The sequence below is a fragment of the Triticum urartu genome, unplaced genomic scaffold, assembly GCF_003073215.2.
Source record: "Triticum urartu cultivar G1812 unplaced genomic scaffold, Tu2.1 TuUngrouped_contig_4794, whole genome shotgun sequence".
Classification (NCBI taxonomy): Eukaryota; Viridiplantae; Streptophyta; class Magnoliopsida; order Poales; family Poaceae; genus Triticum; species Triticum urartu.
The window spans coordinates 1-14,990 of record NW_024115413.1 but is presented as its reverse complement, the minus strand read 5'-3'; the positions used below and the strand labels follow the sequence as shown (position 1 = coordinate 14,990).

General features: G+C 46.8%; 1 pseudogene; it reads left to right on the top strand.

The window, feature by feature from the left end:
- Positions 1 to 512: 512 nt before the first annotated feature.
- LOC125528322 lies at positions 513 to 4,748 on the top strand (annotated as a pseudogene).
- The last annotated feature ends 10,242 nt before the right edge of the window (positions 4,749 to 14,990 follow it).

Here is a 14,990-nt window from a genome sequence, read left to right as displayed (position 1 = left end):
ATTTAGGGAGACAAAAAAAAAACAAATATAACTGCATGGATCGCAATGCAGAAAATGAGTTGTTAGATAAGGGGATACCATGGAACCTGAGCTCCCCAACAACTTCGTGGGGGCTGAACGACATGCACCGGACGTACTTCTAACAGCTGCTAGTGTGGTCGTTGGTCGCTGTCATGTGATTCCGGCAATCGGCGTTCTTATCTTAAATTATAATGGAAACTCCCTCGGAATTATCGTTACATCATGACCATTAGTGTTGATTCCGACCCGGCACTCGTTATAGTTTTCGCCCCTACCAATCTCTTCGAGCTTCACAAAGTAGAAGAATGGCGTACCACCTGTCAAGCGTGTTTAGAGGTCACATCATGAGCCATTAGTGTTGATTCCGGCCCGGCCGGCACTTGTTATAGTTTTGTCCCCTACCAATCTCTTCGAGCTTCACAAAGTAGAGAAATGGCATACCACCTGTCAAGCGTGTTTAGCGGTCTTAGAGCCCTATTTCAAGGTAGCAGTACGGCGGGTCAGCTTGCTTCCGCGCCAAAGGAGAGCACGGCGGGTCAGCTTCCGGGCCGGAGGAGAGCACGGCGGCGTACCTTCCTCCCGTGCCGGAGGAGAGCACCAGCGGCTTCACGGATGCCTTCAGCCAGCCGCCCAACTCCTAGCGCGAGTCCATCCGGAGCGTGTGCGTCGTCTGCCCCGAGTGGCGCATCAGATCGAGTCTCTCCGATCAGAGCAGATCCACCTACTCCAGCGACTCCGGTGCCTTGAGATCCATCACCTCCGGGCTCCGCCTACTCCAACTCGGCGTCCGTTGGCTCATCGGACTTGGGTATCAGCGAGCTCACGAAGATTGCTCACTGAATGGGCAGCGAAGGTTACACCCAGCGCATGGTACAGGCATTCGACAGTGTATCTCTCACGGAATCATTTGGCCTGGACCCTGCGCTGAGGAATTGGTTCGTCGAGCTCGACGTGGACTGGGTTCTCAAACCGCTGCAGTTCCAGCTCCAATCTGGATCTGGGTATTGGCTGCAAGAAGTGGTCGAGAGGTGGATCCGAGCTCTCATAATAATTGTCGCCAGTATCGATGAAGAGCTGGTCACTGCCGGTAGCGGCGCGCCAGCGGCCGCACAGTTTGTCACAACGAGCGTCTCAACAATGCTCATCTTTGTCGATGCCATCGTCCAGGTTCACAGGAAGGAGAATGTACATCCGCTATCGTCAACATCCGCATGCATGGAGAAAGTCCGGGCATCCAAAGAGGTCGCGTGCATCGTCAACATGGCATATGATGCGCTGCATGCGGCAGCTCGGACTTTCTCCATGCATGCTTCTGCTATCTGAAATTACTGACTCGTACGCATCACACGTACCTCCTCCGCACGCACACATTTTTCTACGTGCAACTACTGCATGCAAGACTAAAATAAACATGAAGATACATGATCAAGATTAAAAAGCTAACATAGATTACGTCAATTTCATGCATAGGTAAGTGCCGTGTGTTAGTTTTGTCTATACGTCATTCTGTATGCACTTATCTTTGTCAATACTAGGATGCGGGAATCCTGCCATATATGTTAGAATAAATCCGAGTCACTCTGTCGATCATCCGAAGACCTAGCAATCGCACGAACACGACACCGAGATTTGTTAACGAGATTCATCGATATGGCTATATCCCCGGGGCCTGACTATGGGCGCTCCTCCCCATGACACCGCTACAATACCGCACCCGGTCGCCCTGGACGCCAGCACATGTCGCCGGCTTCCCCTGCGTTCCTGTGCTATTATATTGGCATAGGTTACATCGTGTGTCTACCCTCGTTATATATGAGAGGCCTAGGATACAATTGTCCTAATTGGACACGACTCCATATCCTATGTAAACACAATACAACTACAAGTCCAACTGTTACCTACCTTGTACACGATATTCGACACAACTCTAACAATATATATGGTGCACGGACACCGAGGTTTGCCATCGTTACTATTTTTCAATGAGACGTGGGTATAACTACACCTACTTGTAGTATGCATTTTTTTTCTATATACGCCCTTCCTTCTGATTTATAATGCTTAATTCAAAAATCTCATTAACATGGGTGAAATATTTTTTGTACTTTACAAAAGTACTCAATTAATGAACTCATTTAGTCTCAAATTGTGTTTACCATTGTATTAGTTGTAACATGCATGACCAATAAATGATCAAGAAATTTTATATGCATTGGTGAGTTTTTTCTTCATCCTTGGATGCAATGATTTAATGCACTTCAAATATGAACATGTGAATAAGAGCAATAAAATTAAGACTTACAAAATGGAAAAATAATTTTTTTCAGATAAGCCCTATAAAACGAAAAGGGGAGGAGTATGTGGTTATATGTAGTTTAAATGCGTGTTGAGCATAATAAATCTGCTACATGCTACTTACGGTATCCTCAAGGAGATTCAAGCTGCCGCAGGGCCCCGCCTGTAGCAGCAACATCATAGAACTTTTAGTTGCCCCGGCATGCTGCCTTTCGTGAAGGTATGTGAGGGTGAAATTCCTCTTTTCCCTTCAATTCTCCTTGATGAACAGTAAAATCAAAATAAATAATAATAAAATCAAATAATTCTAAAGATGTTGTGGTAAACTTTGATAAATATTTTGTATGCTCGACAAATTTCATCACGAAATGATATTCGTGCAATTGTGGCAAAAAATAAATTTAGGCTCCAAAATGCATAAAAATATCATTTTTGGAGCATTGATTTTGTTTATTTTTTTCCATGACTTTCACAAATGGCATTTCATGATAAATTCTTACAAGCATACAAAACATTTGTCAAATTTATCACACAAAAATTTGAGAATAATTTGATTTGTTTAAAAAAATTCGATTTTACTCTTGATTTGGTTAATATTTTTGTTTCGATTTTACTATTTATCAGGAAGTAATTGAGCTCGGCAGCGGACACTCCGTGTCCATGTGCGGGCGCCTTCAAGCTGTTGGTGTGGCCGCCTACCGTCATCATGCGGCTCCAGTACTTGACCTTGACTTGACCCGGGTCTTGCATTCGTCGGTCGTCGTCATGGGGTTGATTACTTGATTCTCGTCGCTCGGGCTGCGAGTATATACTGCACTTCACATGGTGGCCCTTTTCTCCCCTGCCAATCTCATCGAACCAAACCAATGGCGTCCATCCATCCACAAAGTAGCAGCATGGCGGGGCCGGGGCGGCTCGCTGCCGTGCCGGAGGAGAGTACGAATGGCTCCGCCTCCCCGCCGCTCGGCCTCTACGGCGACTGGATTCGGACGGTCGCCGTGTCCGGAGCGCAGAGAAGATCGACTATCTTCGGTCATAGCGGATCCAGCTACTCCAGTGCTTCAACTTCTTACCTATCCAACAACTCCAGCTGCTCCTCCGGTTCGGCGTCTGCCGCTGGACGGCTGGAGTGCTTCGGCGGCCAACAAGAGCTCAGGAGGATAGCTCGTGGAATGGTCGGCGACGGGTACACTCAGCGCATGGTCCAAGCATTCCACGACGCTTCATCCGCACCAGCATTCAAACACGGTGGTGGCCCAGCCCCGGGCCATGCCCTGGAGAATTGGTTCTTGGAGCTTGATGTCGGCTGGGTTCTCCAAATCCACGACAAGCATGGCTTACGGCGACTGCTCCAAGACAAGCCGGAGTGCACACCACAAGACTTGATCGAGAGGTGGATCCGAGCTCTTACCGTAATGGTCGCCAGTATCACTGAATTGGTAGTCGTCGCCTTCCACGGGACGACAGCGGTCGCCCGGTTTGGCAAAGCAAGCATCACTGAGATGTTGGCATTCGTGGACAACATCATCCCTGTTCTCGAAGCCGAGAAGCTGCAGGTCGTGCTTGACATGTTTATCTGTGTCTGTCATGCGTCGCACATGATCTCTTCAGAAGCCCCGAGCATTTTCAACGAGATAGGTGCCACGTTAGAGAGAGAAGGAAACAAACTATGGGAGATCATATTAAACATGATGAAGGAGGTGAGGACACTCGCGGAGGAAGATGACTCATGGGCTATCGAGATCCCGCGAGGAGGAGGCGAGGTTCACAGGAACACTCGGTTCATCATGGATTGCGTGGTATCCATGATGAATGCACGGACTTCAATGAAACACTCTGCACCGACCGACAACACTGAAAACCTTGGTGGCCTGATCGATGGCACAATCGATTATCTTAAGGGTCTGCTCTTCACAAAATCAGAGTCATGCTCGGATCAAAGCCTCCGGTATCTATTCCTGCTCAACAATTCCTATTTTGTAGCTGATGTGGTGTTTGAGTCATCAAGATCTTTCATTCCTGACCTGTGGCACCTCACACTTCCGCCTGAGTGTAAGAAGTACATGGATAGTTATCTGGATGTTTCTTGGGGACATGTGCTCTCATGCATACCAAAATCGAGATTTCCTCGACTGATCCGTTGTTGGATCAACACCTCTTCACTGGCCAAATTCGAGTCGGCATTTCACAAAATGTACCAGGCTCAGAAGTTCTGGAAGGTTCCGGACCCACAGCTCAGAGGTGTGCTGCGGAAAACTATCACCAAAAGAGTCATTTCAGGTTACGGCGACTACCTAGAGGAGCATCCGGAGCTAGAGAAATATGTTGGCCGCCAAAGGAGTAGTCTTGAAGTTTTGAAGGAGATGTTGGGAGAACTATTTGAAGGATGAAAACTGCTCGATGTATGGAACAGGGTCCCCTCACAAATAAGAGGCCAGAGTAATGTTTCAGCGTTGTATTATTATTTTTTAAATCCCCTTCCTTTTTGAAGTGAAGCTGTGTTGTATTCTGAATTTCCTTGGTAGCTTAATAAGCGCTAGATACTGTATCACCTGGGCACCAGCTGCGGGTGTAGTTTTTATTTCATTTCGTGGTTCCATTTCAAATACTCCCACATTATGCTTCTTTGCCAATTTGGTACTACCTTGTACCAAAATATTTGTAGTTGGGGGAACTTGTACTAGTTTCCCCCAACTACAAGTATGTTGATACTAGTTTCCCTCAACTACAAGTATTTCACAAGTATTCGGTACGGAGGGAGTACATAGATAAGCGCCATGTGCTACTTTTTGATTATACGGCATTCTGTATGCACTTATTTTGGTTTGGTTCAGTAAAACTTCAGCTTGCAGATGCCAAGAGCACTGAAACGGAAGGGATGGGGTAATTTCGTCACAAAAACAGTTGTATTTGCTATGCATCTGTACTACTTATATGTGAGAATCCATTTGCACTTCCTTATACACTTGTAAGAGTACTAATGCTTATCTGACAATTATGCACCATTATATATATTTAGACCAGCAGAAATAAACATTGTCGATACACTACCGTTGACCTTTTTCTTTAATCTCACTACCGGACTAACACCTTAAGCCGACGGCCAGGACGTCGGTATACCAATGCCACGTGGCAGCCGCTGGGTGCTCCTGGCCATGTCTACGCCGACGGCCTGGCCGTCGGCATAGATCTGTTCTATTTTTTTCCGTTTTCTCTGTTTTCGTTCAAATTGACGGCATTCAAAGACACAAAATATGACAGTATCCATATATACACAGAAATATGATAGATCATCATCTGGTACTCGAGATCATCATCAAGTTCATCATGTAAAGATACTCAAGATCATCATAATCATCTAAAGATACTCAAGTTCATCATCTAAAGATCATCAACATCATCATCGTCGAAACTTCATGAACATAAGTATTGCAAGACATGGAACATCATTATCGTCATCTAAAGAAACTAAGAAGTAGGAGCATGAAAAGTATGGCACGACGGCCACATGCATGGGTACCATCATCGACATCAGGCAAGACCACCGCCGCCAAGACCACCACTGCCAAGACCGCCACCGCCAAGACCACCACCGCCAAGACCGCCACCTCCTTGCCAGATTTGAGTGACTGGAGTCGAGCTGCCAGTCCCCTACATGTTTGAGAAGAGATTGTAATGGTAAATATGATATGATAGTGTTGAATGAAGAGATTGTAAGGGCAAATGTACTAACAGGAGTCTCACTGCCTAGTGACACCCATTCATCGAACATGGGCACGTGTGGGGGTTCTCCAGTAGCTAGGTGGTGGTGGGGGTCCCATTTGTGGTGGATCCGTGCGATTAGTCCAAGACGCCAACATAGCCTGGATGTTAGTTAAACAAGCAAACTAGAAGGTCGGAAGGAATGAAAGTGCAAATTTTAGCTTGGTTTTAAGAGGGCAAAACTAACCACCATCATTTGACGGTTGTAATCATCGTTTGCCTTCACTCGTTGCAAGTACTCCCGCACCTCAAGATTCTTATGCTCGACAAAGGCCTTATATGCCTACAAAACTTAGGTTGTTTCTAAGTGGGCAATGCTGAAAATAAACTGAGAAAGTTAGAGAGAAAGAAGAAAAGGGGGAAGTACTTACAGCATGCTGGCAGGCTAAGGGAGGCTGATAATGCCCCGTACTCTCTAACGGGCTCGGGTTGGTAGCCCGAAGCCTTGTGTACGAGACCGAAGGAGTGATCAAGCCATCGAAACACGGGTACCGGCCATGGGACTTCGCCTGGATGGCCACCACCGATGTGTCGTTGATCTGAGACTGGGCGACGTTAGGAGCATCCGGACCAGGCAGATGCAACCTCTGAAACTGCTGAGTGTAAGACTCCAGGTGCACCTTGGTCTTGCCGTAGTACTGGCTCTCGCCGGCCTTGTGATCACTCTGCTCATGGGCCATCTTCCATGACTCCATGTCTGAGAGCGGCCTCTTCAACTTGTCCTCCTGCAACGTCAAGCAGAAGTTAGCCATACATAAGAACATGACGGTAAAAAGAAGAACAAAAATGCATCATGCATATAGATATACCTTCATGGCCTTGAAGCCCCAGTGGCTCCGGTTTCCTTGGCCGCGTGTCTTGTCTTTTCCACGGTTAGCCCGGGCCTTGCTACTCTTGGCAGCAAACTCTGCATCGTCGCCAAGCCACCTATCCACCAAACTCGCCCATCCGTCATCCTTTGCATAGCACCAAGGAGGAATAACCTATGCAAATTTTGGAAGCATGACATCTGAGCACGAAACAATTAAATTGACTGCTTATATGTTGGAATGAAAAGTCAGTAATAGTTACCCTCATGAACTGCTCCCTGTTCAAGGTAAGTCGTTGCTTCTGTGCTTCAGTTTTGCTCATCTTTTGATGAAGGTAGGTGTGGTAGTAGTGCGAGACGGCAACCCAGCGCACCTCGTACTGCAACTGACGAGCTTTCTTCTTTGCAGCTGCCAGCAAGACCACGTCGGCTCTGGCCTTGTGCTCGTCAAGAACTCTATAGAGTTCCTGCAATCATGCATAAAACCAAAAGCAAACAAGGCATGAATTGAGTGATTCAATGATAAACTATGAACGATACTGAAGACAAGTGATTCAGAAGAGAACTTACCCAAAATTTGGTGATCACGGCCTTAGCGGCCGTCCCGTACTCCACGTGGTGGGAAGCCTCGTAGTGGCCCTAGCTCGCGGCCAAAACCCGTAGATCCGGGTCCCTGTCTGGCCGCGGGCAGAATAGGCCCGGCCAAAACTCCTTCAACAGGACAGTGATAAGGCCGTTTGGTTTACGACCCTTTACATGAAGGATCCAATTCCTGCAAAAGAATCAAAGAATTGGCATGTGTACAATAAGAAAATGTTGTCATGTGTTGAAAATATGATTGAGAGGCACTTACTCTGTCCCCGCAGGTTCAATGAGCCAGTTGTGCGCCTCGATAGAAGGTGGTGTAGGTACTCCGACAATACCATGCAGCCACCCCTTCGGAGCACCCGACGGCAAGTCACCCCAATCCACCACCCTCCTCGTCCTCCTCCTCCTCACCCTCCTCCCCCTCAGCCTCCTCCTCCTCGCCCTCCTCCTCCTCGCCCTCCTCGCCCTCAACATCAGGAACATACTCTTCCTCCTCAGACTCAGAAGGTGCCTCAGTTTAGGAGGGCATTGAAGAAGACCCCCCCTATTTCAGACACGGCCCCGAGTTTTTTGCCCCGGGTGGCTCTTCCCCCACCTCCTCCTCCTGTAGGGGCTCTCCCCCACCCTCTCCTCCTCTAGGGTCTCCTCCCCTGACCCCTCGACTTCCCTGTGAGGTGTTATCATCACGTAGTCGGGGGGGGGACCCTGTGGGCTCGTCCACTCCGAGTAAGTGATTTGAATTTGATGAGGAAACTGGCGCTGCTGGACTTGCCCATGATTAGCAAACCTGCATTGGGAAGAGAATAAACAATTAGTAAGGATATCAAATAAAAAAGCATACAGAAAAGAACATTAATATCAGAGGAGCACATTAAGCATGCTATTGTAATCTACCTCAATCATCATTGAAAGAACTTACATTGTCTAGAACCCACATGAATCATCACTATTGTAATCTATTTATCGACCGGTCTCATCATCACTATCACACATATCTTCTTCGTTGTCTCAAGGAGGTGGAGGCTCTTCCTCATCGTCAGCGTCTTCATTTAACTTTTCAAGCATAATTATGTCTCTTTGATTCACAACTGCCTCACCATCAATCCGTGCGTCGTCGTCAATTGGGTCCAGGTCTACATAACCCAAGTCATCATCCTCCTTGTTTCGGACCACGTCATCATGTTGCTCTTGAAAGTACACTCCCTCGTATGTCATGGGGTTTATGTTGTAGTAATCATCATCATTCGGGCCCGATAGCTTACCATGTGGCGACACCTTTAACACAACTTCCCAACCCTTTAGGCACTCTTTCTGGCATGGGTAAGGCAGATAATATACTTGTGTGGCCTGGGTAGCGGCGATAAAGAGATCAGCTCCAGCTTAGACGGTTGATGGTTTAACTTCAACTAAACCAACAGAAGGTGTATGTCTCAGACCCTTTTTGGGGTCGAACCATCGGCATTTGAACACAATGAGACTTAGGGGTTCGCGGCCACGTTTGAATGTAAGCTCGTATATATTTCCTACCCTTCCGTAGTAATCTACTTTATTATCTCCTTCGGTGAAGAGTCCGGTATTTATAGTTTTTGGATCAGGTCGACTGTTCTGGTGCTCCTCTATGGCATGATATAAGGTGTCGAGCATCCAGCCTTGCCACCTTGCCCGATGAATAGAGTCAGCTTGGGTTTATACATGGGTTCTTCTGTATTGTATTGAGACACCTTATTGTGCAGCGTGGGAACATGGTCCGGATAGTACGCTGTCCTGAGGTCTGCCACCTCCTCTAGGATAACTGCCTCATCTATGGAAGCTTCAATCTTAGCTTTGTTTCCACATTTCTGTCTCAGATGCTTGTTCTGTCTCTTAGGGTCGTACTACCAACGATTCTGCACAGGGCCCCCAACAATACCTCGTTTGTGAGGTGCAAAATGAGATGTGTCATCGGAGTAAAGAAGCCTAGCGGGAAGATCTTCTCTAGCTTGCATATCAACTCTGGCGCCTTCTTATGCATTTCTTTTATCATCTCAGGACATACTTCTTTAGCACAAAGCGTGCGGAAGAAATGGCTTAGCTCCGCAAGCACACGCCAGACACGCTCGGGAACATAGCCCCGAACTATCACTGGCATAATCCGCTCAATCCATACATGATAGTCATGACTCTTGAGCCCGGTCACTTTGCCCGTTGAAAGATTGACCCCCTTACTTGTATTCGACGCATAACCATCAGTGAACTTCACGACGTGTTTCAGCCACTTGAATGCCTCCATCTTATGATCTTTTTTAAGTATGAAGTTAGCATCTGGCTTGAACCAAGATTTTCGACTGCCTGTGGGAGGCTGCATGTGTAGACGTGGTCTATCACAAATATTCTGTTGATCGACTCTAGCATTAACATTATCCTTTGTCTTATCAGGAATGTTGAGGATCGTGCAAAAAAGGGACTCTGTGACATTCTTTTCGGTGTGCATCACGTCGATATTGTATGGAAGTTTGAGGTCCTTAAAATAGTGAAGCTGCGTGAAGGGGGTAATGTGAGTCTAGTTGTGCATCTCACCATATGCTTCAAAACATTTTTCCATTTTCCTTTTCCTTTGCCCTCGCCCTCGCCCTCCTCTTCACCTGTGGCTTTGGCTTTGCCATTGCCTTTCCCTTCACCGACAGGCTTAAGAGCTTTCAGCTAAGCAAGCACATCCGCACTAGAAAACGTTCGAATCTTGTTTACTTCATGGACGACTAGGCCTTTTGTGAAGTTCTTCTTGTCTTCCCTATCAGGATGGTCTGGAGGGAGGAACTGTCGATGCAGGTCAAAGGCAACATACTTGACACCCTTCTTCAGCCAAATGAAACACAAGGCCTGCATGCACACTGGGCAAGGCATCTTCCCACTTGTACACCATCCGCAGAATAGGGCATAGCTAGGAAAGTCATGCATGCAACACTGTAACCAAACTTTCATCAAGAAATTTTTCTGCAGATGCCGGTCATATGTCAACCTCGGGAAGTACCAAGAATGGTGCAAATCATCCACCAATGGCTGCATAAACACACTCAAATTCTTCCCTGGATATTCAGGCCCCGGAATTATAAGCGATAGGAACATGGTCTTGCATTTCATTATGGCGCCGGGAGGGAGATTGAGCGGAATAACAAACATGGACCAGCAGCTATATGTATTAGACGACATACCATATGGATTGAACCCATCACCTGATTTAGCAATTCTGACATTCCCAGCCTCGGCTGCTTCCTCCGGGTATTCTATATCGAATGACTTCCATGCTTCATCTTCTAACGAATGTACAATTTTATTTGGATTGTAACTTTTCCCTTCCATGTGCCACTTCATCATTTTGGCAGACTCTGAAGGAAATATGCCCTAGAGGCAACAATAAAGTTATTATTTATTTCCTTATTTCATGATAAATTTTAATTATTCATGCTAGAATTGGATTAACCGGAAACTTAGTACATGTGTGAATACATAGACAAAACAAAGTGTCCCTAGTATGCCTCTACTTGACTAGCTCGTTTATCAAATATGGTTATTTTTCCTAACCATAGACATGTGTTGTCATTTGATGAACAGGATCACATCATTAGGATAATGATGTGATGGACAAGAACCATTCGTTAGCTTAGCATTATGATCGTTACAGTTTCATTGCTACTGCTTTCTTCAGGACTTATACATGTTCCTCAGACTATGAGATTATGCAACTCCCGAATACCGGAGGAACACCTTGTGTACTATCAAACGTCACAACATAACTGGGTGATTATAAAGATGCTCTACAGGTGTCTCCAATGGTGTTTTTTGGGTTGGCATAGATCGAGATTAGGATTTGTTACTCCGTGTATCGGAGAGGTACTCTGGGCCCTCTCGGTAATGCACATCACTATAAGCCTTGCAAGCAATGTGACTAATGAGTTAGTTGCGGGATGATGCACTATGGAACGAGTAAAGAGACTTGCCGGTAACGAGATTGAACTAGGTATTGAGATACCGACGATCGAATCTCGGGCAAGTAACATACCGATGACAAAGGGAACAACGTATGTTGTTATGCGGTTTGACCGATAAAGATCGTCGTAGAATATGTAGGAGCCAATATGAGCATCCAGGTTTCGCTATTGGTTATTGACCGGCGAAGGGTCTCGGTCATGTCTACATAGTTCTCGAACCCGTAGGGTCTGCACGCTTAACGTTCGATGACGATCGGTACTACGAGTTTATGTGATTTGATGTACCGAAGGTTGTTCGGAGTCCCGGATGTGATCACAAACATGATGAGGAGTCTCGAAATGGTTGAGACATAAATATTGATATATTGGAAGGTTATATTCGGACACCTGAAGGGTTCCGAAGTGTATCGGGTATTTTTCGGAGTACCGGGAGGTTACCGGAACCCCCCGGGGAGTCTATGGGCCTTATTGGGCCCTAGTGGAGAAAGAGGGCAGCAAACAAGGTGTGGGGCGTGCCCCCTAGGCCCAAAGCGAATTGGTTTAGGGTTTGGGGGCCAGCCCCCCTTTTTCCGTCTCCCCTCCTCCTCTTTCCTCCTTCTCCTAGTAGGAATAGGAAAGGGGGGGGGGCAAACCTACTTGGAGTAGGATTGCCCCCCCTTGGCACGCGCCTCCTTCTAGGCTGGCCTCCTCCTCCCTCCCTCCTTTATATACGGGGAGGGGGCACCCCATAGACACACAAGTTGACAGTTGTCTTAGCCGTGTGCGGTGCCCCTTCCACAGATTTCCACCTCGGTCATATCGTTGCACTGCTTAGGCAAAGCCGTGCGTCGGTAACTTCATCAACACCGTCACCACACCGTCGTGCTGGCGGAACTCTCCCTCGGCCTCAGCTGGATCTAGATTTTGAGGGACGTCACCGAGCTGAACGTGTGCAGATCTCGGAGGTGCCGTGCATTCTGTACTTTATCGGTTGGATCTCGAAGACGTTCGACTACATCAACCGTGTTACTAAACGCTTCCGCTTTCGGTCTACGAGGGTACGTGGACACACTCTCCCGCTCGTTGCTATACATCACAGAGATAGATCTTGCGTGATCATAGGTAAATTTTTTGAAATACTGCGTTCCCCAATAGACTCCTCGGTGATGAAAAGGTGCTACAGTCTTTTTATAAAATCAAGAAACCGAAGAACCTTCACGGGGATTTTTGGCTGCTGCTTCTGACCCTGCTCATCGACCACCTCAATATACCGAGAGGAACCACACTTCCTACAGTAGTTTTCATTCGCATACTCATGCCTAAACAAAAGGCAGTTCTTTGGACAAACTTGTATTTTCTCATAATCCATGGAGAGCGCCTTCATGATTTTCTTCGTAGCGTACATGGTTTTCGGCAGTTCATGCCCCTCAGGGAGGCTGTTAGCCCATACTCCCAGAAATGCTTCGAAGCAACCTCAGCTACAGCCATACTTGGCCTTGACTGCCATCAGTTGCGAGATGGCATCCAGCACAGAGATCTTGGCACCCTCATAAAGAGGTTTCTTTGACGAGGCCAAGATATCCAGCAAGGCCTTTACGGTTTCCTCCGGCTCCTCCGATTCATTCGCTGAACGTGACAGAGGTGCCGGCTGTGTAGCAAAGACATCATCTAGCATGTCTCTAACCCCGTCGTCCTCATAACCAGCGACTCGTTGTCGTATTATCTCCTCTCTACCACGGTCCCGTTGGGCAAAGTTTATTTGTATATTAAAGTTGGGCATAAATCCATGCGTGCGAAGGTGCTTAGTCATCTCACTCTTATCTATGAGCATATGTCTCTTACATTTGGCACAGGGCATTCTGGCACAATCCTCATTGGACTACGGAATATTTCTTTCAAAAACACATCAGTTTTCTTGACCCACTCTGCTGTTACTTGATTCCAACGGAAAAACCCACTATACATCCACTGATTATCTGCCATCTCTGCTTTATTGGAAGCCACAAAACGAAATTACGGATTCATTTAAATTACTCACATCAATATTTTATTTTTTACAGGGTTGACGAGAAACGACATTTAATCCACCTACATCTCTAATAGGTAAAGATGGCTCCTAATCCCACCAGAGAATGTGTAGATTGAGTACGTTGTCCATGCTCTACCCCATTCCGCCACAAAATTTTGGCAGCACCTCCCCGTTGTTCTCCAAATACCCGTCTTGGCAAAATGCCGGGAGAATGTGCATCCGGAGAGCTACGGGGAGGCACCGCCGAAATCCTGTCTTGGAACAGGGTAGAGCATGGACAGTGTACCCAATCTACACATCCTCGGGATGTCCATGGAAAACGAAGGACAATCCGAAAGAGCTACGGTGATAAATATGCAACCGAATGCATATTTATGGATGCAACCCTTTCGGACGGGAGACGCCTAGGTTACTTAACTTGATGTGGAAATTTAATCTATTGACATGGAAAAGAGCAGACGACGTCATGGAATTGTTGCTCACCCTCCGATGTAGAGGATGTAGTCGACCAGCGGAGAGGGATGATCATGGACCAAGACCTCCAATGTCGACGATTACTCCATGAAGATGGAACACCACAAATCCTGTTAATTCCACCGAGTGAAAAAAATTAGGTCATCACCAATAAGCATTGACAATTTAAACTATGAAAAAAAACATATTTTGTCAAGTGTCAAATTTTGAAGCACTTATCATATCCCAATTTAGGTCATCACCTCACATTAAGCATTGACACATCAATTTTTTTAGCAACATCATCATGATGAAATAACCACTTATCATATCCCAAATTTGAAGCACATCTTGTTGAGGAACGTAGTAATTTCAAAAAAATTCCTACACACACGCAAGATCATGGTGATGCATAGCAACGTGGGGGAGAGTATGATCTACGTACCCTTGTAGATTGCAACGGAAGCGTTGGCACAACGTAGAGGAAGTAGTCGTACGTCTTCTTCCCGATCCGATCGATCCAAGCACCGTTACTCCGGCACCTCCGAGTTCTTAGCACACGTACAGCTCGATGACGATCCCCGGGCTCCGATCCAGCAAAGCTTCGGGGAGGAGTTCTGTCAGCACGACGGCGTGGTGATGATCTTGATGTTCTACCGACGCAGGGCTTCACCTAAGCACTACAACAATATGATCGAGGTGGAATATGGTGGCAGGGGGCACCGCACACGGCTAAGGAACGATCTCAATGATCAACTTGTGTGTCTAGAGGTGCCCCCTGCCTCCGTATATAAAGGAGCCAAGGGGGAGGGGGCCGCCGGCCAGGAGGAGGGCGCAGGAGGAGTCCTACTCCTACCGGGAGTAGGACTCCCCCCCAATCCTAGTTGGACTAGGAATCCCCGAGGGGGAAAGAGAGAGGGGGGCCGGCCACCTCTCCTAGTCCTAATAGGACTAGGTCATGATAAATGTTTATTATTCATGCTAGAATTGTATTAATCGGAAACATAATACATGTGTGAATACATAGACAAACAGAGTGTCACTAGTATGCTTCTACTTGACTAGCTCGTTAATCAAAGATGGTTATGTT